General features: G+C 42.0%; 2 protein-coding genes across 3 annotated transcripts in view; one reads left to right on the top strand and one right to left on the bottom strand.

The window, feature by feature from the left end:
* LOC116234733 (uncharacterized) overlaps window positions 1–25,149 on the bottom strand; it is a 180,417-nt gene that overhangs the window by 76,790 nt on the left and 78,478 nt on the right. The window lies entirely within an intron of this gene.
* Window positions 5,509–25,149, top strand: part of RASGEF1A (RasGEF domain family member 1A) — a 150,007-nt gene continuing 130,366 nt past the window's right edge. Inside the window, exon 1 of the mRNA XM_090144744.1 lies at window positions 5,509–5,719. The gene's annotated coding sequence lies outside the window, so the exon portion shown is untranslated. The remainder of the gene's footprint in view (window positions 5,720–25,149) is intronic.

The following is a 25,149-nucleotide window of genomic DNA, read 5'->3' as shown; positions in this document are numbered from 1 at the left end:
TTCAAGGGAAAACAGATTTGGGATTAAGTTAGATAACGTTCAACTGGGCAAAACATTCCAAAATAATCTAATAATCCCCTGTAAAACAAACAAACCCCACATCATAAAAAGACAAAGAAAAAAAACAAAAAGACAACAAGCCAGAAGAAAAAATAAATCCACATTACATCACTGTTACTTCAATACCATTGAGAAGATTTAATAGAACTGAATAATCGCATCCTCAGTAACTACATAAAGCCCTTACACCAAGCAGGTCCTCGTGTTCCCAGTTCCAAAATCAGCAGACATTAAGCAGATAAAAACAGAACCATCTAGCAACAACAATTTTCCCTTCAATTTCTCCTGTTTAAAAAATATTGACCCTTGGATACCATATCATGATGACCAGGCTACTCTGACACCGCTCTGTATGAAGAACTGGGTACCCAACAGAAAGGCAGGAACTCTTAAGAAGAGGACACTGGAAAAAAATGGAGTCAACAGAACAGAAATGAAGGCAAAGACAGAAAACAGGGTTGAAATTTCTCAAGATTATGAAACTAAGACAACAGATAGCTTCTCTATCATTGAACAGGTAAGGCTTATTTAGAAACAACGGCTGGTTCTTAAATACTCCTGGTACTGCAAAAATAGATTTGCTCCTTCCCTTGGTTGCCCTATTTCTGGCTTTTTATAAAAAGGTTTTTTTATTGCTGTGACCTCAGTGGCTACAGTAGAGCCCAATCAGGCAGCCCAGTGCAATTTCTGCCAGCTCTCCCTAAGTCTCACACACTTAAAAGCATCAATACCGGCACACATAATGAGTGTTAAGTTAATATAAAGGCTAATCGAGAGCACCTCCCTCACAGGCCATTTCACAACATTAACAGCACAGAAAACAGCCATTAATACATCATTAAATTTCCAGGATGCGTGGGCTATCAAAATCAGGTAGCTGGAACCTTTCTTCACACTTTTTAACCTCTTGCTGCCTCTGGAGCCCAGAATAGCTGCTGTGCCAGGCAGGGCTGCGTCACTACTTCCCCAGCAGCAACAGCCTGGCACCAGGCATCACCCTGCAGCAGCCACAGCCAGCTCAGTGAAGCAGGCTGCATTTCCTAAGCTTTACCCAGCATGGAGCTAAGCAAATGACAGACTGTTTGCTGGTTCTTCTGAGATACAAATATGGAAAGGTTTTGCCAGATGCAGATACAAATTGTTCGCAACCCCAAGGCTTTCCTCAATATATTCCTCTCGTTGAAACAAACTGGTTTCATTAACAAAAAAAATAAATAATAAAAAAAAAAAGACACCAAACCAAACAAGACAAATCTGCAGTTTTAACTGCTTACAAATCTTACCCCACGCTGCATCAATTTAAAAAGATTAAATGTGAAAAATCTCAGGTTGAAAGAGGGGCTACCGCAGTCTTGTAAGAAAAGCACTAAAATTTTGGAGAAAAGCCCTTCTGTGTAAGGTTTTATCAACATTATATGAAAGGAGATGTGTATGTTCCAGTTTTGGGAACCCAAGTTGAGCTGCTCCAGATTCTGGCACGCTTTGCACTGCTCAGGCATTTGTCTGAGCACACATCAGGGCTGTGCCATGGCCATGGCTCACCTACACTTTTAGTGCCATTCTCAATACCTCATGCCAGCCTCTAGTAGAACAAAGCTTAGATGTGCTGATGGGGACAGGTACCTCAGAGGCCCTTGCTAGCCTCCCTCTTCCCTTGAACCCTCCAAATTTCTCCTATATCTGCTAAGCATGTCCAGACCCTGCTGCGTGTAAAGCAACATATAAATAACAATTATCTATATAACATTACACATGGATGAACAAAGCTTGGCTGCTATGAGCATGTTAAAAGGCAACATAACCTTCATGCCTTCGCAACATCCTTCTTCTAAGAAACAGCCTTTGTGAAGATATGAAGTATGACTCGTTTTACTGCGCTGAGGTGTTGGGTCTTTCTTGACTAGTTTGCACAGATTTGCACTAAACTAAGCTACAATACTTCAAATATATTAGAAAAACTGTTTTCATGGGTTCAGCATCCAGCTGAGACCCTCTAGTTTTTATATATCAAGGCTATTGCTTTCAGAAACCCAAGGTCATCTCCTTGATACTCAGAGATAATGAGTCACTGATACAGCCCTACAGAATTAAGTTCACTTAACTATTCATCAGGAAGACCACTGCTCTATGGAAGATTCTCTTACGTGCAGATCTGTCTGGAGACCACAGACACTGCCTGCTCTCCTCTGCAGGGTGAGATGTGAGTGGACACAAGTGCTCAAGCTGCTGCAGAAGAAGAAAAGGAGTAGTCTGCTCCCTAGTTCATTGTTAGGGCAAAAAGAGATGATGGGTGTATTTTGACGCAGCACATCAGAAAAACAACTTTCTGGCAACAGAAATAAAGAGCTACTGGAACAAACTGCTAGGGACAATTGAGAAGTGCATATCACTGCAGTACCCAAAGATGGTGCAGGCCTACCTGGTGTGTGCTATGGGGATGCAGTACCTTTTTTCTTTTAAAAATTTCTGTCTTTCCACAAAATGGAGGTTATTGTTACATTTCATCATTTCCCTAAGAAATACCAAATTTCAGCTTTTCGGTCATTTCCAGCAATATTAATATTAATTACACACGAATAACTTTACAGGTCGCAATTTTAAAAAGGCTGGCATTAGAGTAAGTTCAGGTTCTTGAATATAAATATGTTTCTAACAGCATACCTATTACTTCGAGCTGCAAGCTGAGTATTGACAAAATAAACACACCTATTGTAAAGGCTTTGAACTCTGGGATTGCACACTGCAAATCAATGCTTTCTGTATCTAGCAGGCCATCACTACAGTATGCTTGTCCTTAACAGTCAAGGTCTGTAACCATCTCTCAAGTCTGTATTACTTTCCAGAACTCAAGCTCTGTTACTTCAATCTCAAAATAACACCTGTGAGAGGAGATACAGAAGGTCAAGCAACAGGGCCAATACTTGCCATTCGTCACCAGAGTTCCAAATGGCAGTGGTTTTCAGCACCAAGATTGAGGTGTAACTTTAGCTGGAATCTTAGCTGTGACTAAATCCAAAAGCATAATGGGTGAAAAAGACAAAATTAAGAAAGAAAAAAAAAAAAAGCTTTGTTCTTTCTTTGTTTTCAGTTCAAGACAAAGAGGCACGAAGGGAAGAAAGCGAGAAGCAGTAAGGAGTAGAACGAGGAAGACTAAGACATACATACGTGCCTCATATTACTCCTGAAGAGCAAAGGAAAAGCAGTAATTTCCAGAGATCTCAGTCATTTCTTGGAAGCTGCCCAGCTACTCGAAAGATAAAGCCACCCAGAGCTAAATGTGTCCTACAACCAGCTGGCTTTGTTGCATTCAGCAACAAAGAGAAGGACCAGCTCCGACCTCACTCCATTCAAGTCCCCAGTGCCTATTGTGCACATGGGAAAGAAAGAAACTACAACAGCCATACACAGAACAAAAAAACCACATTCTCCTTTCCAGACGCCCTCACGTTTGCCTGAATTTTAACATGTCACTATGATGCAAAATGTCACAGCCTCCCTGGGCAGCCAGGGCTCTACAATAGCTGCAGACTGATATGCTTGCTCTGCCAGGTTCTGGGTCCAACCTTGCCAGCTCCTGACTTACAACTGCAGTTGTAAGTCTCCACTTGATTACCACCTCTGGGCTTCCAAGTCCATATATATATAGGGAGTTATATTTTGGCTATTTATATACTGAAGATAATTCAAGCCTATCAAAGCCCTCACTGCTTGTACCAGCTCCCGAGAAGGCTGACAACCAGCATCTCCAGAAAATAACCACTCCTGTCACCAACTAATGCTGTCATTACCAGATCATGGATTCCACTTGAAAGACATCTGAGAAACACCCTTCCTCATGCAACTCTTGCAGTATCAGGCTGTATAACTGAATTAGAAACGCCTGTATCACCACTCATACAAAAGACAGTTCCCAAAGAAGGGGCTCCAAGTGATGCCCCAAGCCAAGCCAGGCTTAGTGTAGACTAGGCTTTCTCGTGAGCCACTCACATGGGGTCACACTGTAATGAGAGTAGGATTTACAAAGAGTTAACCCAGTTTCCCCTGAGAGTTATAAAAAAGAGTGTTACAAAAAGAAAGATTTTAAGCTAACATCTACATACCTTACTGTTTTGCTAGGTGATGCTGTCAACAGCAACAAATAAGTTCAGCTAAGCAATGGTGCGTGGCTCAGGTTCACACCTGCAGACAGTTTGTGGGATTACATATGCAATACCAAGTAGACAGAAAAGGAACAATCAGCTTGAGAGAAAATGCAAGCACGTTTCCCACAGCAGTTATTAGAATTTAGGAGAACACTCTCATCAAACACAGATGCATCAACAGATAATTAATATAGCTTCAGCTTCGTATTCAAAATGAAGCTCATGCCCCACACCAGGTCCTGCTCTTCTCCCACCTGACCATTTTCACTGAGGTCTATTACACAGCTAATCAGGAATCCACACACAATTCCAGGTGACTTGTAAGAGACTTGGAGTTCAGTGGAAAGGCATCCTACATGCAGTTAGTTCACCCTAATGATGCATTCCTCACGCAGTGTACCCAGTATTACAGAAAGCTCGTTAACAGAAATGGGTCTGTGTCCATAGAGAGTTCAAATTAAACACTTCTGTGCATGCTCTTCATGCTGTTTGCTCATGAGCTGAAGGACAAAGCTCCTGTTCATAGGACCCTACAGTAGTAGGTGTGGAGAAGATAGAGAGGGCCTGCTGCAGTCATTCCAATTTTCAGTTTTCAATCAAGAATGCATGCCTAGCTCAGCTCTCCCACCTCCATGCCTTACTTCTCCCAAATTTTGTTGGGCAATCAAATACGTGCCAGTTAATAGGGATTAAGGCCATCACATTCATGTTGCAGGAGATACAGAAACTGAAATACCACCCTTTCAGGAGGAGATAGGTTTGGCAAACATTCAGAGCATCCGAACATAGCATGATGCAGAGGTCAGAGCTCCTTCTGATAGTCTTAAGATCCTAGAGCAAATAATTTGAATAAAGAGCCTTTGAGAGTGAATGAAAGCCATATCTACCCCGTGACAGAGGATACAAGCTAGCAGACAACTGAGGGAACCTAACCAATTATTCCCCTCTTTTATCTCAGTGATGCACAATACTTCCAGCAAACACCAATTTCTGTAGAACTCACTTGCTAATAAATAAAAGAAAAAAAAAATCAGCCATATAAACTAATTGAGAGAAAAATACATGCACGCGAAGGGGGTGAGCAGTAAAACGTCCAAGCCGCGCTTTGGCTATCCAGGATAATCGGAACGGAGCAACCTTTCCCCGCTACAACAACAACTTTTCATCCTCGGAAATCACTTCGGGAAGCCCAGGAAGAGCGCTGCCCTCCGCACCCAAAGGCGGCCTCCGCGGGGCGAAGCAACTTTCCGCGTGGACGGGCGGGCGCTCCGCACGGCCCCGCCTCGCCGCCTCCCCCCCTTCCCGGCCCTCGCACCCCCTCCCCCGCCGCCGGCTGCGGAATGGGCGGCTCTGGCTGCGGGCGGCCGGCGGCTGGCACACGGCGGAGGCAGCCGCAGCCGGTGCGAGGAGCGAGCCCACCCTGCCGCTGAGGATGACGCGCGGGGCACCGGCGCTGACCTCTCTCGTGCCGGCCGCGAACCGAGAGCAGCCGAGGAGCCGCGCGGGGCGAGAGCACGGTAAGCACGGCAAGCAAGGCGCCGAGCTGCCCGAGCGGAACCGCGCCGTCTTCGCTACGCGGTTCAACCCCGGGAGCCTCCCGGACGGGACCCCCGGTGCGAGCGGGGCAGCGGCTCCTCCGCCCGGCCGCGGTACGGCTCGTAGGGCGGCTGAGAGCTCTGGACTCGGAGGCTGGTGCTGCAGCCGAACCGGGTGCAGAGTAGAGAAGGCGCAAAGCACCTGCTGTGCCTGCAAGGAGATGCTTTGCGCCTTCTCCGTGCTGGGAAAACGGCGCAGCCGTGAGCGGGTGCACCTCTGTTTCTTATGCGTTACACAGTGCTTTTCCGCTGCCGCTTATTAAGAGTTGACTTTTAAACGATGCGTTTACGAATGGCGTGGGAAATTGCTGCGCTAGAAAAAGGAGGCTGGATGCAAGGATGCTCTGGTGCGCTCATAACACGGGGAGGGCTGGAGGTACCTGCAGGCAGCCACCCGCAGCCAGGAGCAGGTGAGCCGGTTGGAACTATTTGGGCAGTGACGGACCCCTCCCCTTAGTTACTGCTTCCATGCAGTCTCCTACACGACTGTTTCAGAGAACCTCCAGCAGTCGGGAGGGAGCTGTAGGAAAAGGCAGAACTGCTTCAGCTGGCAGAATGGACTCTACCTCTTTCTCTGCTCGGAATGTGGTACCTTCCTTCCACTTGAGAAAAGGAGGAAGCGCGGACCGGTACTATTTCTAACCTTACAGTGGCTTTTGTGCCTCTGTAACTTCGGTGTTGTTTTTAATTCACCTGACAGCAAAGGTGTCTCATTGTTTCCATGAGAAGTAGCTCGACATTGCCATTCTAAGAGCAGGTCACTGCCACTCTGTCTTTAAGCACTTGGTGCTCCTCGTGCTGTTGAGTTTTAAATTAGTAGCTATGTACCGCATACAAGCTCTTTTTCACTTGCTACTGTGCCACACGCCATCATCTCCGGGGTCTGAACAGCTATTTTTGACCCGTCTGGCTGACGTCTAGAATACAAAATTAACCTATTCACAAGTTGGGTTTTCCCTTCTCTCTTCAGAGACATCATTATACTAGCAGTTTTCATCAGTATGGCTCCTTCCAGGTGGAATCTTGGTCTATTAAGGCAATCCTTGGTGGTAACACTTCTTGTAACTTGGCAACAAGAGCTAAAAAAAAAAAAAAAAATCCAGTTATATCCATCACACATGCAAACCTTGTATCACGCTGCCCCATACTCAGCAAATTAAACCCTGGAGGTAACCAATGCTTTGGACTCGTGGACCACTTGGTTGAATATCATTAGCCTGGCTTGATGATTGTCCTAATTACACAAGTCCAAGACTGCAGGAAACAGCTGCAAAGTCAGCACATGTGCATGGAACTGTCTGTAAAACAGCAATTCAAGCTTTAATTTCAGATTTCTTTGTTGCTACATGGGTTATTAAGGAAAAGTATGGCTTTTAATACAGTTGTTGGAAAAGCAATCTGGCTATAATTTAGGTGCTATGGATTGCATGATTGTATGGAGTTTCTCTCTTGCCTTTTTGTGAAGGTTCCTTTGTAGCTCAATATTTTTACTTCAGTAAACCAACAAGCATTTTCCATGCTGTTTAGCTGTGAACAAGCTCTTGGCTCATATTCATTTACTAGTGAGCTGGGAGCACATGAAAATAAGTTGTGTTGTTAATGCAGAGAGGTCAGTGCAGTGCTTCTATCTACTTCATTCTACTAGGTGATCCACCAGCAGTCTGACTGGGCGTGCTCAGGGAGACAGCATATAACCCCTCCATAGCAATCTCAGTAGAGAGCTCCCCTAAGGCACAGGGATGCACAAGGTCAGTGCTCTGATTGGGCCTAAAAAGTCTAAAGCATCCACAACCTAAATCCAAACCTGTAACTATCTGGGGTCAGGTGGCAGCTCTGATGGGTAGCAGGGGCTGCCCCAGCTTTGGGAATCACATCTTTCCTGGCAGCTCACCTTCATAAACCAAAGTGGGGAGGCAGAAGCTTTGCTTGCTGTGGTTAGATAAGTGGATTTAGTTTCACAACTGGTGTCATTCAAAGAAGATAAAGGTTCACCCAGGTTCTTCAGCTTAAAAAGTGAGCTTAAACAGAAGCTGCTTCACTTCAGTTCTCACTTATTTCTGTAAATTTCACTTGAAAGTAAAACTATGCAATAACGAAGAGCTCTAAAATCCATCAGGTTTTATAAATCAGAAACATATCAGCTCTCAGTAGCAACTTCTAGGAGGGCATCTACTTCATCACAAACACTTGATCAAGCACGGTCTCCTGCACATAGCTGTAGAAACACTTGCAAAATTTCATTCCCCATTGCAACCTGCACACTTAGCTCCTTTCAGAGCTCCCTGTTAATGGCCCTGTGACTCAGGCAGCTGTTGCACAGTTCATTGCATGCTGAACAGACTCAAGATTACCTCCTCATTGCACAGTATTTAGTTAAAAGGCAAAGTGTCTACAGGTAACGTTTCAAACAGCAGAATGGTACTTTTCAGTTGAATAGTACACAAGCACTAGTTATAGAACAGTGAACATTTTGCACACTTGCTATTGCCTTCCAGCAACTACTTGGAACACAGTCACAAATTAAGTCACAAATAAAAGTAAAATCTCATCTTAATCCAAGGCACAAGTATTCATAGAGACAAAAGTAAGGCATGTACGCTTTGCAAAACAGGCATCCAGTCCTCATGACTGGACATTACTTTTTGATGAGAGCAATTTGACAGGACAAAAATAATGTTTTAAATTAAAAGAGGGTCGTTTTACACTAAATGTAAGCAAGATTATGAAAGTGATGAAGCACTGGCATAAGATGTCCAGAGAGCTGTGGGTGCCCCACACCTGGAGATGCTCAAGGCCAGGTTGGATGGGGCCCTGGGCAGCCTGAGCTGGTGGGTCGCAGCCCTACCGTGGCAGGAGGTTGGAACTGAGTGGGCTTTAAGGTCCCTTCCAATGCAAACGGTTCTTTGATTCTATTACTTTATTGCTATTATTATTTGAATATTAAGGAAGCTTTAAAATTAGGATTGAATGAGTGAATCAGATGGATGGTTATTATTGCTTTCTTTGCCTTGAGCTTTTGTATTCCTCATCAAACCTGACCATACTGTTATCAGCATTTATACTACATTAACATTTACATCTTTGGCCACACGCACCAGCGAAGAGCACGGCCAACTGAACCAGAGAGGCCTATGTAAGAAATGCATAATGGGTTTGCAATGTGGTATCAAAACCTAGTGTATATATCAATTAATACATGCACTGCAATCACAGCTGAGTTTTAACAGACTTTGTTAAAACACTGTCAGGAGCATTCTGTTCCTATGTGATTGTTTTGTTGGGGCAAATGATTTTTCCATTTAAGTCTGTATCATTTATTTTTTTTCTAAGAGTGCTATTTATGTTTCATCAGATCAAAGAGATAGTAGTTTCCAAGGCATAATTTAAGTTCCTTCTTACACAAAGTAAGAACAATATTGTGTTTACTATGAAGTACTTTTTCCCATATTTCTGAGCTTTGTCTTTTAATTTGGACTTGTGACAGCTGATGCCTTTCAACAACTGAAACACTATAAAGATATATTTTTCTTCTTCCTTTCACTGACATTTGAAAAGTCTCTTCACTCAGTATCAACTTACTTGTCTGTCTTCCTGTGATTGTAATTCAAATTTCCAAAATAAGGAATCAAGATACAGTAGGCATGTAGTTGCCTTAGTTTTTGAGGCAATATGGTTATTGAATTATTGGCTAGCTTAGGGATACTGCATTCAAGAAAATATACACAAAGAAACTAAGCACAGGAAGGGAAACCTGAGAGCTAAGAGTACATTTTCTAGAGCACTACCAGTGGATGATACATCTTAAATTGATCTTGGATACAATATGCATTTTTGGCTATACTCATCCAGCTGTACATAACATTTCCTCCCTAATTCACCACATGAACTGCACGTGCTTTCAAAAATTAAATATGCTTATTCTGAGGAGACCAGCAATGCTGAGTACGTTCAGCAAAGCACCTATCAACCAGACAGTTCATAGGTTGCAGAAAGGAAGATACCACAAACAGCAGGGTTACACAGAGTGAAAGCCATCCAGGAGCAGGTTTTACTAATACAGCTGCTGAAACTGTTGATACAAAAGGAAGCTTGGAGTCTCTATCAACACGCGACTTGAAACCATACAGCAAAGGACAGATTTGTGTACTGCAGAAGTACTGAAATTTTATAGGCCAAGACCAGTGCATCAAGATTTACAAAGACACAAACAAAGCGTGGTGGAAACAGCATGAGACATAACTCTAAAAAACTTCTTTCCATCTTTCACAAAGAAAGAACTCAAGTTTTTTCTAGGTGCCAGACATTACAGACACGAGCCTGCATGCTGTGCCCACGTACGTATGGCTATCTAACATCATATCAGTGCCAGGGGCTAAAACAGCAAAAAAAACCCAAAAATTCCTAAAACAAAAATACAAGTGCAATTTCATAAACCATATTGGGCCGTTTTGATCAACTTAAATAGGCATTCTCACATAAATAGAAGATGGAAGCTTTAAGCAGCCTAGCCTATCTTTAGCTCCTAAAGCAGCTACAAACTTCGCCTTGCTTACAAACATCCTCCAACTTTTCCATTGCCACCATGTTATATCTACTATACTGACTGAGAATATATTAAGTAGGTACCTAATGAGATGGGAAACCTTTCTGATTAGGGTGCATGAGAGCATCTCTCTTCCTTGGTGATAACCAGCATTTAACAAACCTACTCTTATGGTACTCTTGTGACAAGCCCAAGACTAGAGCTTTAAGTATGAAAAGCCTACTTAGGTGTCCTGTAACTGCTTTGATGGTTCCAGTAAGACAAAATAGTGCGAGTGCATCTCCACCTCATTCCCTGTGGTCTTGCAACCAATGGACACAAAAAAAAAAAAAAAAAAAAAAACACAATCAATGGACCATACCAGAATTCCCTATTCTGCCTTTTTGGTCAGTCAAATCGTCCTTTTCTCTTCTTCTGCATCCTCTCTATGATGATGAATCCAAACAAACCCCATTACGCCATAGGTTGTAAGCTGAATTACCCAATCTAGAAATCACCCTATAAATATTCATATCACAGTACAAGTAACACCTCCAGACCTTGCTGCATCCAGAATCAGTTCAAGTTTCCCTCCTGAGGATAACACAGAGTGCTATGCAGTAGAACCCTCTCATCTACTGCCCTCAAAAGCTGTGATTGAACAGACTTGTGAATCTATAAAACATAAGACAAAGAAGAAACAACTTAGGGGTCATCAGGAACTGCAGAAAATAACTATTACGAGGGCTGCTTTAAAAGCAATGCCTCATTTTATTACGTCGGCCTACCACGTCAGAGGCACACATTGATGGCATGGCAGTAGAATATGAACCTTCCTACCAATATTCCATTACATTCTGTTGCTGTGTGACAGATGGCAGCAAAGGGCCACCCTGACAAAATGGTGTCTGACATGGAAGTGTGTGTGAAGCAAAGGTGTGTCATACCTCCACGTGGAAAAACTGGCACCCATTGACATTCATCAACACTTGTATGTTTTTGAAGACCAAACAATGGATGTGAGAACAGTGGTGCATTTCAGCAATGGCAACGAGTCACCTCCACTGGTGCAGATTTTTATGGGTGGTGCACGTAGACTCTTGTTCGTGGCTGGCAAAAATGCACAGCTAATGGTGGTGATCATGTTGAAAAGCAGTGTTTTGTAACTGAGAATTTGCTCTCTCAAATAGTGTTCTTTGTAATTTTTGTAGTTTTCATGGAAATAAATAGCAGGCATTACTTTTGGAGCAACCAACATACTTCATAGTTGTGAGCTTCATTATAAAGGGAAAGGAAGCAATACTGGAAAGCACATATTTCTAAGAAAGCCAAATAATTCTACATCCAGTTTCTTCACCAGGGAAATGGAAGAAAGAGTTAATTAAAACAGCAATCTGTGGTCTGAAATATTAACCTGACAGCCATGTTTATCTTCTGTGAAACAGCTTTAATGATGCTGTTTATGCCTTTACATTTTTCTCATTGTTTTGCTCACTATCCTCTGTTGCCACTAATATTACTACACTTCAGTATTACTAATAAAACAATTACTGAGCCTCTCTGCTGTTTAATGGGTTTGAAACCTCCAGAGTTGAAAATAATTAAGTTGGATATTTGTGCTTGCAATGAGGTTTGATATTTGATGAAAAAAAGAAAAGAAACCCTAGCAAAGATCCATAAGAAAGCCAAATGGGACTACTGAATAATCGAGTCCAACATCCTGTGTACCTCCATCATTTCATTCAATTTACCTGTGCCAAACCTACTATCTCGTATAGATACATCTTTTGATATAAAAGTAGAATCAAATCTTGAAAATGGTAACACGACCTGTGGATGCAAGCCATTTCAACTCCAGATCACAATAGGAAGGGATCATTCCCATCTGCCCCCATGCATAACTCACGCCAGCCCACCCTGTTTTGGAACATTAGCCTAAGCATGGGGATTTGATCTCAAAATGTATTTCCCACCTAAAAGACCTAAAAGAAACTTTTCAAAGAAAGGGAAAAGCAATGGCTAAACATGAGCTGCAGTTCAATACAGATGACTGGCATTTCTACAACTTTGATATCCTCCCGAAGTTGTTCTTAACAATTCCAGAACTCCGAGGAGAACCTCAACATCATTTTATTTCTTCTTTCATTTTTGTGCCTGAATCCTTGAACTTTTTCTTCATCACACTCTTCCTAAACATGCCATAAAGGGACAAAAGAACACCTGGTAGGTTTAACATTAACCAGAAGTTTATCAGTGCTGTATCTTAAGAGCTAGATGTTAGCAATAGTTCTCTTTGTCCACTGTCTCTCAAATGGAGCAGATAAAGATGCTAGGAGCCAAATTCCTGCGTGCTGTTATGGACTCCAAAAATGTAAAGACAATAGCCCCAGCAGAGCACTCTGGTAGGATTTAATGACAGAAAACTCAGCTCCCTTAGCAAGACCCTACAGTCCTTGAGCAGCTTGAAAAAAAGCATCTGCAGCACTGCTTCTGCTGATGACTAAATGTACACAACTGAGGAGAAAAGGCAGAGGTAGAGTGGATTGGCAAATGAGGGAATGAAGTGGGAAGAGAGAGAAGGAAAAAGGGGAGAGTAAAGAAAGTAAATACAAATGGCATGAAATAAATTGGCAAATAGAATTTATAAGTGGCGTTACAGATGTCCTCCCTCCCAAACAGAGTTGTCCTATTGTCAACCCCATACGTGGGTACTAAAAGAAAAGTCTTGAGATGCAATCCCTCCTGCAAGGCATCTGCACCTTCAGCCCTTTTGCAATGAAGACAGGGGTAACATCTGCCAGAGAACTGGGTTGGTTCTGGAGCAGATAGAGAAAAAGACGACTGTTCTCAACATCCTATTAGTATCCAGCTGCATTATAAAATCAATTCAACATCATTCATAGCCTTGTCAATCACCATTCTGAAGTACTGCAAGACAAATGGATTTTCTCTGTGGCAGTGGAATAGAGAACATGAATTTTGAGTTTTCCAGTGGACAGTTCAATATCCATACAGTTCTCTTGTCAAATCAGCAGAATATACGGGCTGCCTTTTAGTCTCCCAGTGCTAATGTATGACAGTGAGCATCCAGAAACAGCAGGGACAAGGGATTTGGCAATGCAAAAAGCAAAGACCTTGTGAAGTTTAACTATTTCACTAAAATAGTAAAAACATGGTGCTAATATCTCCTTAAAATACTGAAACAGTAACAATCTGTGGACTGCTGAGGAAAAGAGTTAATGAAAGGAACAAGTGTGGATGCTACTGCATCACTGGGATAAAAAATGAGGGCTGTAGAGCAAGGTGGGGATTTGGACTTTATCTGCTGGGACTCAGAGCCATGCTAAATCATGCCAACCTCTTTCCCTTTGATATGCTAGACCCAGGCCTCCTACATTGGGTATCCTGCTGGGAATGGGTAATTCTGTGATGTTACTGAGCACTTAAAGGACAAGTCCATAGAAGAAAAACCAAATGTGTATGATTTAATCTATCATCAAGTCTGTAGTTGCTAAATAACAGCATATCCTCAGATCTGCACTCACAGCATCCAATATCCCTTTCATATACAACTTGATATGTTTTGACGGCCAGAAAATTGTTCCTCCTCTTGAACTTGGGAAACAATTTATTTTCTGCGGTGAAAATGTAAAAATAACAAGGCACAGCAGAAATATCCCAGTCCTCCTCTTGTAAATAGGACAATCAGTGGCACAGATATTGAGCCCTCTTTCAAAAATCTACAAGCACAACGGTGAGTACTGAAACTGCTCAGATGGTGGGACCTAAATGAGTTTACTGCCAAATTATCAGTAACCGATAAGACAGCATGTGCTCTAAATTGTTTCTCTAGAAAGACTCACAAACGTATTTATAAAATGCAGCTTCTATCTGATTTCACAATTCTTAACCACTGCAAATAGTAGAGATATCTTTTCCTTTTTTTTCTTCCCCTTTTTCATTCACCATTTTCATGGTTCTACTTGTTGTCAATGGTAAAACCATGACACCAATTTAAGTAAACCCTTTTTTTCTTTTTTTTTTTAAATATTGACCTGCATTCACTGTTAGAAGAAGTGCATGGAAGCTCATTCAATAATTTTAAAAACATAGTTAAATAATTTTTTCCTTCTTTATTCAACAGTAGATGCTTCCACGACACAATAGCTCTAAGCTGGGGACCGTGACTTTAGCCTTGGGCAGGAGGAAGCTTGACACCATGCTTGCTGGCTTACCACAGCACACTGTTGGGTTTGTGAGCACTGTGGGAAGCTTGTGCCCGTGAGCTGTTCTGAGCCCTGGAGCTTGCTCCATCGTGGGCACTGTAACATCCTGGCATTCTGCACAGGCTGGGGACAGGCACCAGAGGGAAGGAAATCAAGTTGCACGTGATGCGTGGCAGAGAGGGGGTGAAAGAAGCTATGGCACAAAGTTGCAGATCCCCTACTCTGGAATGTGGACCCATTTCCCAAAAGTTGCATCTCAGCTGACTGCAATTAGTCCCATCTAATTGCATTTTGTATAAATACAGGGCTTTCACTACCCAGCCCTCACATCTCATCGCTGCTACAGCCCGACTCTGCCAATTGCCATCTCTAGCCTAGGCCTCTGTGAATACAAATAACTAAATATGCCTGCAGTAAGCCAGGCAGCTCACTCCAGGGTTTTAAAGGTCAATAATTTCTTTTTAAAAAATCAATATATTTGTAACAAGCTACTAGAAACTTCCAGACTAAAAGCGTGCTTAAATGGACAATCCAATGGGGCTGCGGGGGAGAATCCAATGGGGGAATTTTAACACCACTCACACTTGTCAGTTTTCCTATTGTCAGAGGGCCTCATACAAGGGAATTCTGAAGATTAATTCTGCTCTTTTCTGGGAAGTCACCGTTTCATCATTCCCTATTCACAGCTTATCACATACAATAGATGCTATTCACAAGTGACTACTCAGGTGCATTAAAACAGGACAAGTGTGTAGGCAATAGCAGAACAATGGCATTTCACTGTGTCAGAGGGAGCAGGCACAGTGTTGTGCGGTGTTGCCCTGAAAAGAAGGCTTGCTTTCACAGCTCATTCTGCTCTCCAGCTGTTGCTGCTCAAGTCATCGCTTTCTTTTCTTTGTTTTTAGTAAAGGATTGTCTGTAGTCAAAAAAAGAAAGGCTGAATTTTACCCCTCCTCCATTTGTATTAGCTTTTGTACAATAAATACCTAAATAAGATGACTCACCGTTTGGTTAGGTAGCTGTGATGTATTTAACTATTTATAGGCCTAAACTTTCACGTTATAATGAGAGCTACTCAAGCTCATTGAAAACAAGCATGGTTGGGAAATGCTTTTGATTCAAAGGAATTCAGATAATTTGATTTCCCTTTGTGTTACTCAGTGTGACCACAAGCAGCAATAACCCACAATAACCACTGCCTGAACAAAAAGATAGAAAACCTTTAAGGAAAGGTTATAGCAGGTTATACCTCACACAATCTAGAATAGCCTTGAAGAGCAGCAAGAAAATAGCTGCATGCTTTGTCCTTGGTTAAGGTTTTCTGATGCACCAAGGCAAGCCTCAGCTACTCCTTTGTAAAAGGGGCTGGCAGAAAATAGGCTAGGGAGTCATGCAGGCCCCACAGGAACCTAGCTTCCTAAAATTAGGTCAGCACTGATATAAAATTAGATTCAGCGTTCCGCTGACCCAACCAAAAGGAGGAGGAGCAATTTTTAAATCAAGAATTCTTTAGGGTAATGTTAGATTGTGCTGGAAGTCACCAAGTATAGGCTGCAGACTTGCACAGTGTTAGCTGCTCTGTTCTGGCAGCATCCGCCAGCACTCATTTGAAGCCCAAGCACAGACAAGAACTCAGAAATTAACTAAGAGTGCCCAAATGTTTTAAGTCAAAACATGCAGTATTATTTAGACAAATAATTAAACTCTGTACTTAAAGGGCATTCAATGTAAGAGTTATCTAGTGGAGTTAATTTCTCAGCTAAATCAACAGGTGAAATTGCTTGCTCTTGAACAACCATTTCCTAAAATCAATTCTCTCTCTTGTCTCTGAAGATCAGGAAACAAAAGTGGGGAGCAGGAAGTGCTCCTCTCTGGTAATGAGCGATCTGATCTTGCCTTAGAGAGTCATCCAAGCATAAAGACTAGAAGGGAGTAATGAGAAAGGAGGGCCCCAAACAAACACCACCCGGTACTGCCTTCTTAGCATTTCAAGACAGTTTCAAAATAATGTATTGTAAACTTGAAGAACAGGACCATTTTGAGTTGGTAAGTTAAGCTGCATGCCTACCCATCCCATGTCACTAAGGTCATCTACACTGCAGTACCTCTTCAGAGGTACTCCAGAAGTTAGGCAAGAAATCATTCAGCCTGAACCTACCACAGACCCAGACAAGAAATCTGTCTTGTTCTTTGAGCATCACACTATGCAGCAGAAAGCTCTATCCAGTATAAATATCTGTGCATTATCTTCCTAGGGCCAAAAACTATTGGTACAAGTCCATAGTTAATAAATGAGAGGTTGGGAAATTATCTCCTGGGCTGTTTGCTTGGAGCAAACCGGGATGGAAGCTTAATAGTATTATTAGAAAACTGTTTACCTGGAGCTCTAAGTTACAGAGCTCATACAGGACACCAGAAAGTTTGTAAACACTGGAGTGGAAAGCACTAATAAGACTCCTAGCAGTGAACTTTTGTTATAAAGATGCTGATTAATGGAGGAGCTCATCATATCCTGCCTTAGCTTTTGAGATTTTAACATACAGCTTAAAATCCAAATGAATAGTTAAGTTACTTTTCCTTTGGATTCCCCAGGGGCGGTACAGCAGTTACTTGCAATGCTGATACTGCTGCATCCAAAAATCACTTTTAAGATATCACAACAAAATTCTTGTGCAGGCTAATAACCTGGTGCACTCCAGATAGATCCTGGTTTCACAGAGACAAGCGCATCCTTAGAGAAGGAACCCTGAGTGACAGTTTGTGCCATAACCAATTCATACAAACAGCCCAACTCCCACATCATCTGTATGTGCAGTTATTGCACATGTGGCAGTCTTAATGAGTAAGAAATTGCTAATATGCATGCTGTTTTGTGACAGACCGCTGTTTGTTCACATGGTTCTCAGATTCACTGGGGATCTCAAGCGCCAGTTGTGCTCATTTCCCCAAACTTCTTGGATGAAGATCTTGCCAATCTGCATGCGGTATTATTTTGTGGCTGATTAATTTTATAGATTATCCTAGGTAAGAACTCTGACTTGCTAAATTCAATATTCAAGTCTTGTTGCTAGATAATTTGAAAACACAGGGTGCCAACTTTATTGGTTTGCGTGGATTGCTTGCTCTCCCTATGTATAAACAGTTCAGAGAATCACAGAATTGTAGGAATTGGAAGTGATCTTTGGAGCTAAGTCAAACATCTCTGCTAAAGCAGGTTCCCTACAGTAGGTTACACAGGAAAGCAACTAGGTGAGTTTTGGAAATCTCCAGAGGGAGAAACTCCACAGCTTCTCTGAGCAGCTGTTCCAGTGCCCCCTCAATGTAAAGTGGGTTCTCCTCATGTTCAGATGGAACTTCCAATATATCAGCTTGTGCTCATTGCCCCTTGTCCCATTGCTGGGCACCACTAAAAAAAAACCTGGCCTTATTATCTAGCATTGACAAGGTCCCCTTATAGCCTCCTTCTCTCCAAGCTGAACACTCCCACTTGCCCTTACTGAACCTCCTTATTTTCCTCTCCACTCAACTCTCCAGCCTGCCCAGATCTTGCTGAATGGCACGCCCATTCTTTTTCAGATGAGTAGACTTATAATTGTAAATCTCATGGTTTCATACCAAACTAATCTAAGGTCAGTACAGCTCATACAGCAAACTGATATCTCTATATACATAGAGATGAATAAATATACATGTGTGTACATATATCTATATATATAGACTTAGCAACATTCCAGGAGATAGAAAAACAGAGTTCAAATCGAATAACTCGTATTAACTGAAATATAAGACAGAATTCAGGTATGACTAACTCCAGCCTTACTTGCCACACAGTCTGCTAACTGGGTCCCAGAGAGCCACAAACAATTCCACTCCGCAAGCAGACAGGAAATATTGCAAAAGATGAGCAAATTCTGTCTAACCCTCCAATGAACTGTGGAACTCAGTAAGGATTTGTGGAAGGTTGTTTCAGTATCGTGCTCGACACATAATGCTCTGTGGGGTCCTGGGTCTGCTCCCTTTCTGTGGTCTCCAATCATCTCTAATCTCATTGTGTAATTCAACAAAAGCAGCTTCTGCGCCCCTGTTCACAGTATGCTAACACTAACTACAAGAATCCATTGAATCTCTCAATGTCATTCTCTGCAGGATGATTTCCTCAGGCTGTCTGATGCTGCCTCTGTGAACCCAGGCTCATTTGAAGGTGTATTCTTAAGACCTTTCAAAGTAACTACAGGAAAATAGCTCTTTTATGTCTGTTTTCAGAATCAAAAAATTTCTCCCGACATTATCTGCACATGACAAGTCTGTAGATTCTTTCAATGTCAGGGTTTTAAAACTGGCAAGATAATAACAAGCGTGGCTAGTTAGATGTTTGTTTGGTTTTGTTTTTAAGTGTCTTTTTTTTTCCTCCTCAATGCCATACTGTATGACCATAGAAATGGTCCAGATTCTGAGTTTTGAGGTGTTTTGTTAGCGGTTGTGAATTAGGCTGCCCAATTAAGGCACACACACGTTCTGAAGAAAGCAGTTATAGTCCAGGACAGGGGATATCTTTGCAGACCTAGATACTACATAGCACATGAATGAATGGCTTATTTTTATGGCTTAGGGCTGGCTTTGCCAACTAGCTTAACTAACCAGCTGTATGACAAATATGCCAGAATCACCTTCTGGCAGATCATAGTGGATGGAAGGTCCAGAAGGAGCACTGACAAGCTGTCACGTCAGTGGTGTTTGACAGACACACACTGAGAACGTCTTCATCTACTATCTAGAGAGCCACAAGAAAAGGGACAAAAGTTTAAAAAAATAAAATAAAAGCACACCACAACAGCTTTAGTGATCTTAACACTGGTATTCAATAGCAGCCTTGCAATAAAACTGAAAAGCTTGGAAAACTCTATAACTGCAGCAGACTTCCTAGTTAGTTGTTAAGTCCTATAAGAAAAAAAAAAAAGGGAGAAACCCTTGTGCTTATTAAAACTGACAGATACAGCTCATTAATAAGAGCACAGCACCTTTTGAAAAGTCAAAATTTCCTGGATTCCAGGTCTTTTCATTAAAGTGCAGTGTATGAATCATGAATATTTTACAAATCATGACAATGCTTAGAAACATTAGCTGATCTTTCCTGACAAGTCCCCTGAAACACGCGGCTCTGTTTCTGACTGAACTTAGTTTAAAAAAAAAAACACCTCCAAATGATTGAACATTAATTAGCCTATTTTACATATCTCTGGGTAAATATAGATTCCACGTTGCGAGGACAAGGAGTTTGGTGGGGAAGGACGCCGAGGCAATGTGCGACACCACCTCTCACAGGGCCCATGCTGTTTTGCATGGGAGAGCCCACCCCTACTCCTGCATCTCCCAACTCAACCCCTCTATGTCTTTTGAAACACAACAACAAATCCTCTACTTAACTGGATTTTCTTTTTTAATTTTGGCCCATTGTTTTAAACTCCCTGCAGAACTGAGCCCAATGCTTCCCAAGCGCAGACTTGGCCAGAAGATGCATTTTCCCCCACTACTTCCTCTTCCAGCTCAACGTCCCACTCGTTTCCTTGGCCATGTGCTAGTCAGAGGGCCAGGGGACTTGTACCCAAATGCTACAGATGTCAAAACCTTCAAGTGGATGCTGTTTATAAAGGCTCACAGAAGGCAAACTGACTTATGAGTGATCTTCCGGGGCAGCTCCCAGAGATGCTGCGGGCTGATGTCCGTGGTAGGGCTGCACTGGGCTGTACCAGCCATGAGATCTGCCTGAGATGTTTTACTGATTTGCACTGTGACCTCAGCACAGGATTGTAGGCTCTGAGTTGCTTGACTCAGCACATTGAAGTGGGGCTGTATGCCTTGGCTATACTTTTCCCTGAAAGCACAGCTACAAGATCAAGTCACCAAGCTAACGTGTGTTAGCTGGCAGTGTGTGCACACAATGCTTGTGCAGGCTGCAATACTGAGACCTGAGCCATCTGGAAGAAGTGGCTGGAAGTCCAGCAAGCAGGAGCCTCAGCTCCCAAGTAAGTACCATATTGTACCACTTGGCTCCTCACAGTTACCCTTCCAGTACCAGTATTGGAAAAGCAAACAAAGAATGGCTGTAATCTGTTGCGGGAAAAGGCAGAAAAACTAGAGCAGGCATTTGCAGATGTGAAGTTGGTGCTCATGTTCCCCCACTCGCCCACTTCTTTTCTCACCCAGGAGCTGTAGGTTTCCAGTTGCCACAGCGACCATATTAACAAATAGCAGCACAGGCTTTGCACAAACGTTGCGATTGTCAGAGCTGAGGGGAGTCCAACAGGTTTTCATTAGCATTTTGTTGCTACAATACATGCTCTCTTCTCACTTACTAGCAAATGTAAATGCAACACTTTTTCTTTATTGCATGCTCCTCGTTTTATAACGCTGAAGGTTTTTCTGTAAGAGGATATACCTATATCAGAAGCTTCTAAATTTGATATACCTCATCTTTCATGTCTGAAAAGGCATCACATGATCGCAGCGTTCCTTAAAAGGCGCAAACTGATTTGCATTAATGCTTCCAGCCATGAGCTAGCTGGGGGACTATAAATACAGCTCCTGTCTTCAGTATTACTTAGCATTTTTGCTCTGAAGGAGGAAAAAAAAAAGCCAAGAAAAAGATTACCTGCGACAGATGGAAAGGAGAGAATGTTCTGTACATCACTCAGAAATTAATGATTTATCTGTTGGCTCCTTCCAAAAGTAAAGATTAATAAAAACTGAATTGCACTAACTTCAACAACACCTGAACACTTGTACTGCATGGTTTTTAAGGTTCATATGCATTTTTTTTTAAAATAAATTACTGACACTCCATAGGACTAAATATTAACTTGGGCAGATTTTCTTTCCAGAGAGAGCAGAATTTAATTTTAGCTGAACAGTAACAGTACTTTGCATTTCTATAGTCCCTTCGATACTCACACTGCCTTCTAAGTACTTAAAATGCCAGTCAAATTACTAACTTGAAATGCGGTCCCATCTTAAGGATAAAAAAAACCCTAAGATGTCACCCTCTATGAGACACGGGAAGTCCTGTACACAATCAGCCATAGATCATGGTTAACAATAACTGCTGATAAACTGTTCTCAACACCTAACATTTGTTCATCTTTATGAACAAAATGAGACATAAGAGCTTTCCCAAATAACGTCATATAATTAGCAAAGAATTTACAGATCTGTTCAAATACAACTACAATATATTTGTACAGACACATGCTATAAAAAAAACACCAACATACAGCATTGCCAGCTGAAGGGTTATTTCGCAGTCACATCTAATTTCCTTAGCAAAAGAAATGGCTTTACTTCTGCATTAAATTTGCTTTCCACTTCACATAGGTATTGCACTAACTGTAGAAATGGCTTTCTTCCAAACTCTTAACTAGCACCATGTCAGAAAGTGCTCAACAGAAGTGCACTCACGACAGCTGGCAGCCAACATTCCAGATCATTACAATTAAACATTCTCACTCAACTGCCCATTCCCGAGAAAGATGCTGAGATTTCAAGATAAAATTGCACAAAAGATTCTTATGGAAAGTAATTAAATTCCGTTAACTTCTTCAACTTGTCTTCCTTCTTATTTTGTATCAAACAAATGTGTTTTCCATTTAGCTATAATAAACTAGCTTTCTCTGGAAAGAGGGTAAGGTACTAATCTTTCTACATCCACTTTATTTTTACTCTCTGCCATAAATCCTGTCTGCATTGGATGTCTTCCATCTGCATCTAGTTGGCTTGATAACCAAGCCATTGATACCCTTGCCTGCAGTTATTTAAGTCCACAATTCTTTTCAACAAACCCCACAAAACTCAGTGCAAATACGAACTCCTAGAAAAACTCAGTGGTTTCCCTTCCCATATTTGTCTTCCCAAATCTGGGCAATGGGTTATCAAGATGAGCTTTAGCATTTCGCTGTTTTGGCAGCCAATAATCATTGCTAGAAAAAAACAATTACAGCACAGGTACAAGCCCTCCTCCTTTCTTTGCAAACCACACCACCTAGCTAGGATAGGCAGCTGCTTATGTTACACGCTTTAAAGCTCTTAATAACTTTTGTATGCCCATAGCAAGTAGTGTCCTGAAGAGCCTGAACCAGCCTTCTAGGCTCTGAACTCATTTCCACAGTGAGTTCTCTCCCAGTACCTTGTAGTTGTGCCTAAAACATTTATAGAACGGCTTCCATTTCCAAAATAGCTCACAAGCTTTATATACCATTGAGAGGACTCACTTCACCTACCCAGGCAGACAGCTCTCAGCACTGCCACACTGCACGTTTTCAGGAATGCTGCAGAGAAAGAAATACATCCACCCAGCACTTCAGGGAGAATTCAGATAGATGAGCTACAACTACATAAGTTTGGGGCAGTACTCAGAATCCTGGATTAAAACCTCCTGGGGCTGTCAAAGCTATCGAAGGGAAACAAAACACCCATCACCTCGTGCAGTATTGGTTTTACTCATCATATAGTAGATTTCACAGACTAACATTCTTCACCAGTGTTACTAAAAGACTTGGTTATTTTTTTCTTTTAAGTGTTTTTTTTTTTTTTTCCCCACTGAAGAATGAGCATTCCCATTAAAAACAGAGGAGGCACCAGAACATTCAGCCTCTCAGGTTAGCAGTGGGGAATAGGCAAGTCCCTAACACAACCCTCTACGAATTACTTTTGTCATCTGCATTTCCTTCTTTGAAGAAAATCCTCTTGATAACATAACAAGTGGGATTTCTCTGTTAATAGTGCCAAACTGCTGAAGGGTTCAGGTTTAACAATGCTTTCTCAGATTCCTAGGAGTTATCCCAGATGCTGAATAATGTGAGATGTGCCAAGACAATTTTGCAGATAGTATGACTGAAAGTTTTTCCCTATCTCAAGGAATTAGGAGGAAAAAGTCTTAAATAACAGCTTACAGGGAGGCCATATGCATTCAACAAGAAAGGGGCTTTTTGCAACCAAACATTCTTCTGTACTTGGCTGGTCACGTGCAGAATGGCTACTGCCAGAGTTAAAGCAAGACCATAATACTCAGATTTCCAAGATTGAAGAACAAGTCAGCAACTCAGCCCCTCTGTCAGTAGAAAAGTAAACCAAACAAAACCACAAAAGGACCAAGAATCTGACCTGACATAAAGCTATTTCTGTAGATCAGATAATCATAGAACGGCCTGGGGTAAAAAGGACCACAATGACCATTTAATTTCAACCCCCTGCTATGTGCAGGGTCTCCAACCAGCAGACCAGGCTGCCCAGAGCCACATCCAGCCTGGCCTTGAATGCCTGCAGGGATGGGGCATCCACAGCCTCCTTGGGCAACCTGTTCCATTGTGCTCTGCAGATACCCAAACAACCAGAAGCCCATCACCTGATGAAATAACAGACCTACTTTAATGTCATCCTCTACCCAAGCTCCTTCATTCTTTTGAAAACCTTTCTGCCAAGGTGACAAAAGAAGTGCAAGGCACCCTTGCACATCATAACATTGTGGCGCAAAGATTAAGAGTGGGAGACCTTGGAAAACTTCGAGTAATTAAGAAAAAAAAACATGACTGATTTTTGTGACTAACTCCTATCTGCCTGACCACTGCATCAAATCACACGCGTATGAGAAGTCAGTCAATGTAATTTTTTTTTTCTTTTAATTGAGAAATATTGTTTTAATAACTAGTTAAGCGTGCACACGGTGCATCTCTGAGGATTTTTTATTGTATTTGAGAAAGGTGCCAGATGAATGCAGCCATGCAAATTGAACCACTCCACTGAAACAGAAAGAAATACAGCTTGCAGTGCTACTGCCCATGCTGCCTCCACAGCTTCCACAGCCAAATTACATTAATCACAGCTAGGAGGGGACAGGCTTAAACATAGCATAGTGCTATACTTCTAAGCTATGCAAAACAGCCTTCCTGAGCAAATTCCAGGGAATGCCAGCTGTATGATGGGGACAGCTTCCACCAGCCAGCAGCTGGACCCACCAGATTACTGAACACCAAGAGCCAAACAACTTCCAGAGTAACACAGTTTTTTGTCATCCTAACCAGAGAAAAAAGATGCTTTACAACACTGCTTATCTTATGACCTACCCTTTTGTTTCATTGTTTTGACACACCCTGTTAACAGATGCCTTCTGTTTCATCCTTCCTTGATAATGTACTTTGCATGAATGAAAACTCACTGAATCATGCACAGCCCTAACCTTTACTGCTCATGCTTGCTGATGGAAATATTTAAGATATCACTCAACTAGATTTATATTGTTACTTTCTACACCAAAAACACAAACATGCACAATACTGTACGACTCTTAGCCATCTCAACATACATAGAATAAGACCTTTTCAATAGGACAGCTATGAGCAAAAAAAAGAAATAGCTTCCTTGTGATAGTGCTCTCCTTCAAATAGAAGGTATTTCTCTGATGGTTCATTTCAGAGCTTTTTTAACAGTGGTTTGAAGGCCCTTACTGGAGGCCATCAATGACTGCATTAACTTGAAAAAATTCTGAAATGGAAATAGTCAGGAGTGCCAGCCTGTAATCTCGGTCTACTTTCTCATGCAACCGAAGCTCTGCAAAT

The sequence above is a fragment of the Phasianus colchicus genome, chromosome 8 (genome assembly GCF_987193195.1).
Source record: "Phasianus colchicus chromosome 8, bPhaCol1.hap1.1, whole genome shotgun sequence".
NCBI classification, from domain to species: Eukaryota; Metazoa; Chordata; class Aves; order Galliformes; family Phasianidae; genus Phasianus; species Phasianus colchicus.
Note: the sequence above shows the minus strand (reverse complement) of the source record. Positions and strands in the feature narration are given on the sequence as shown.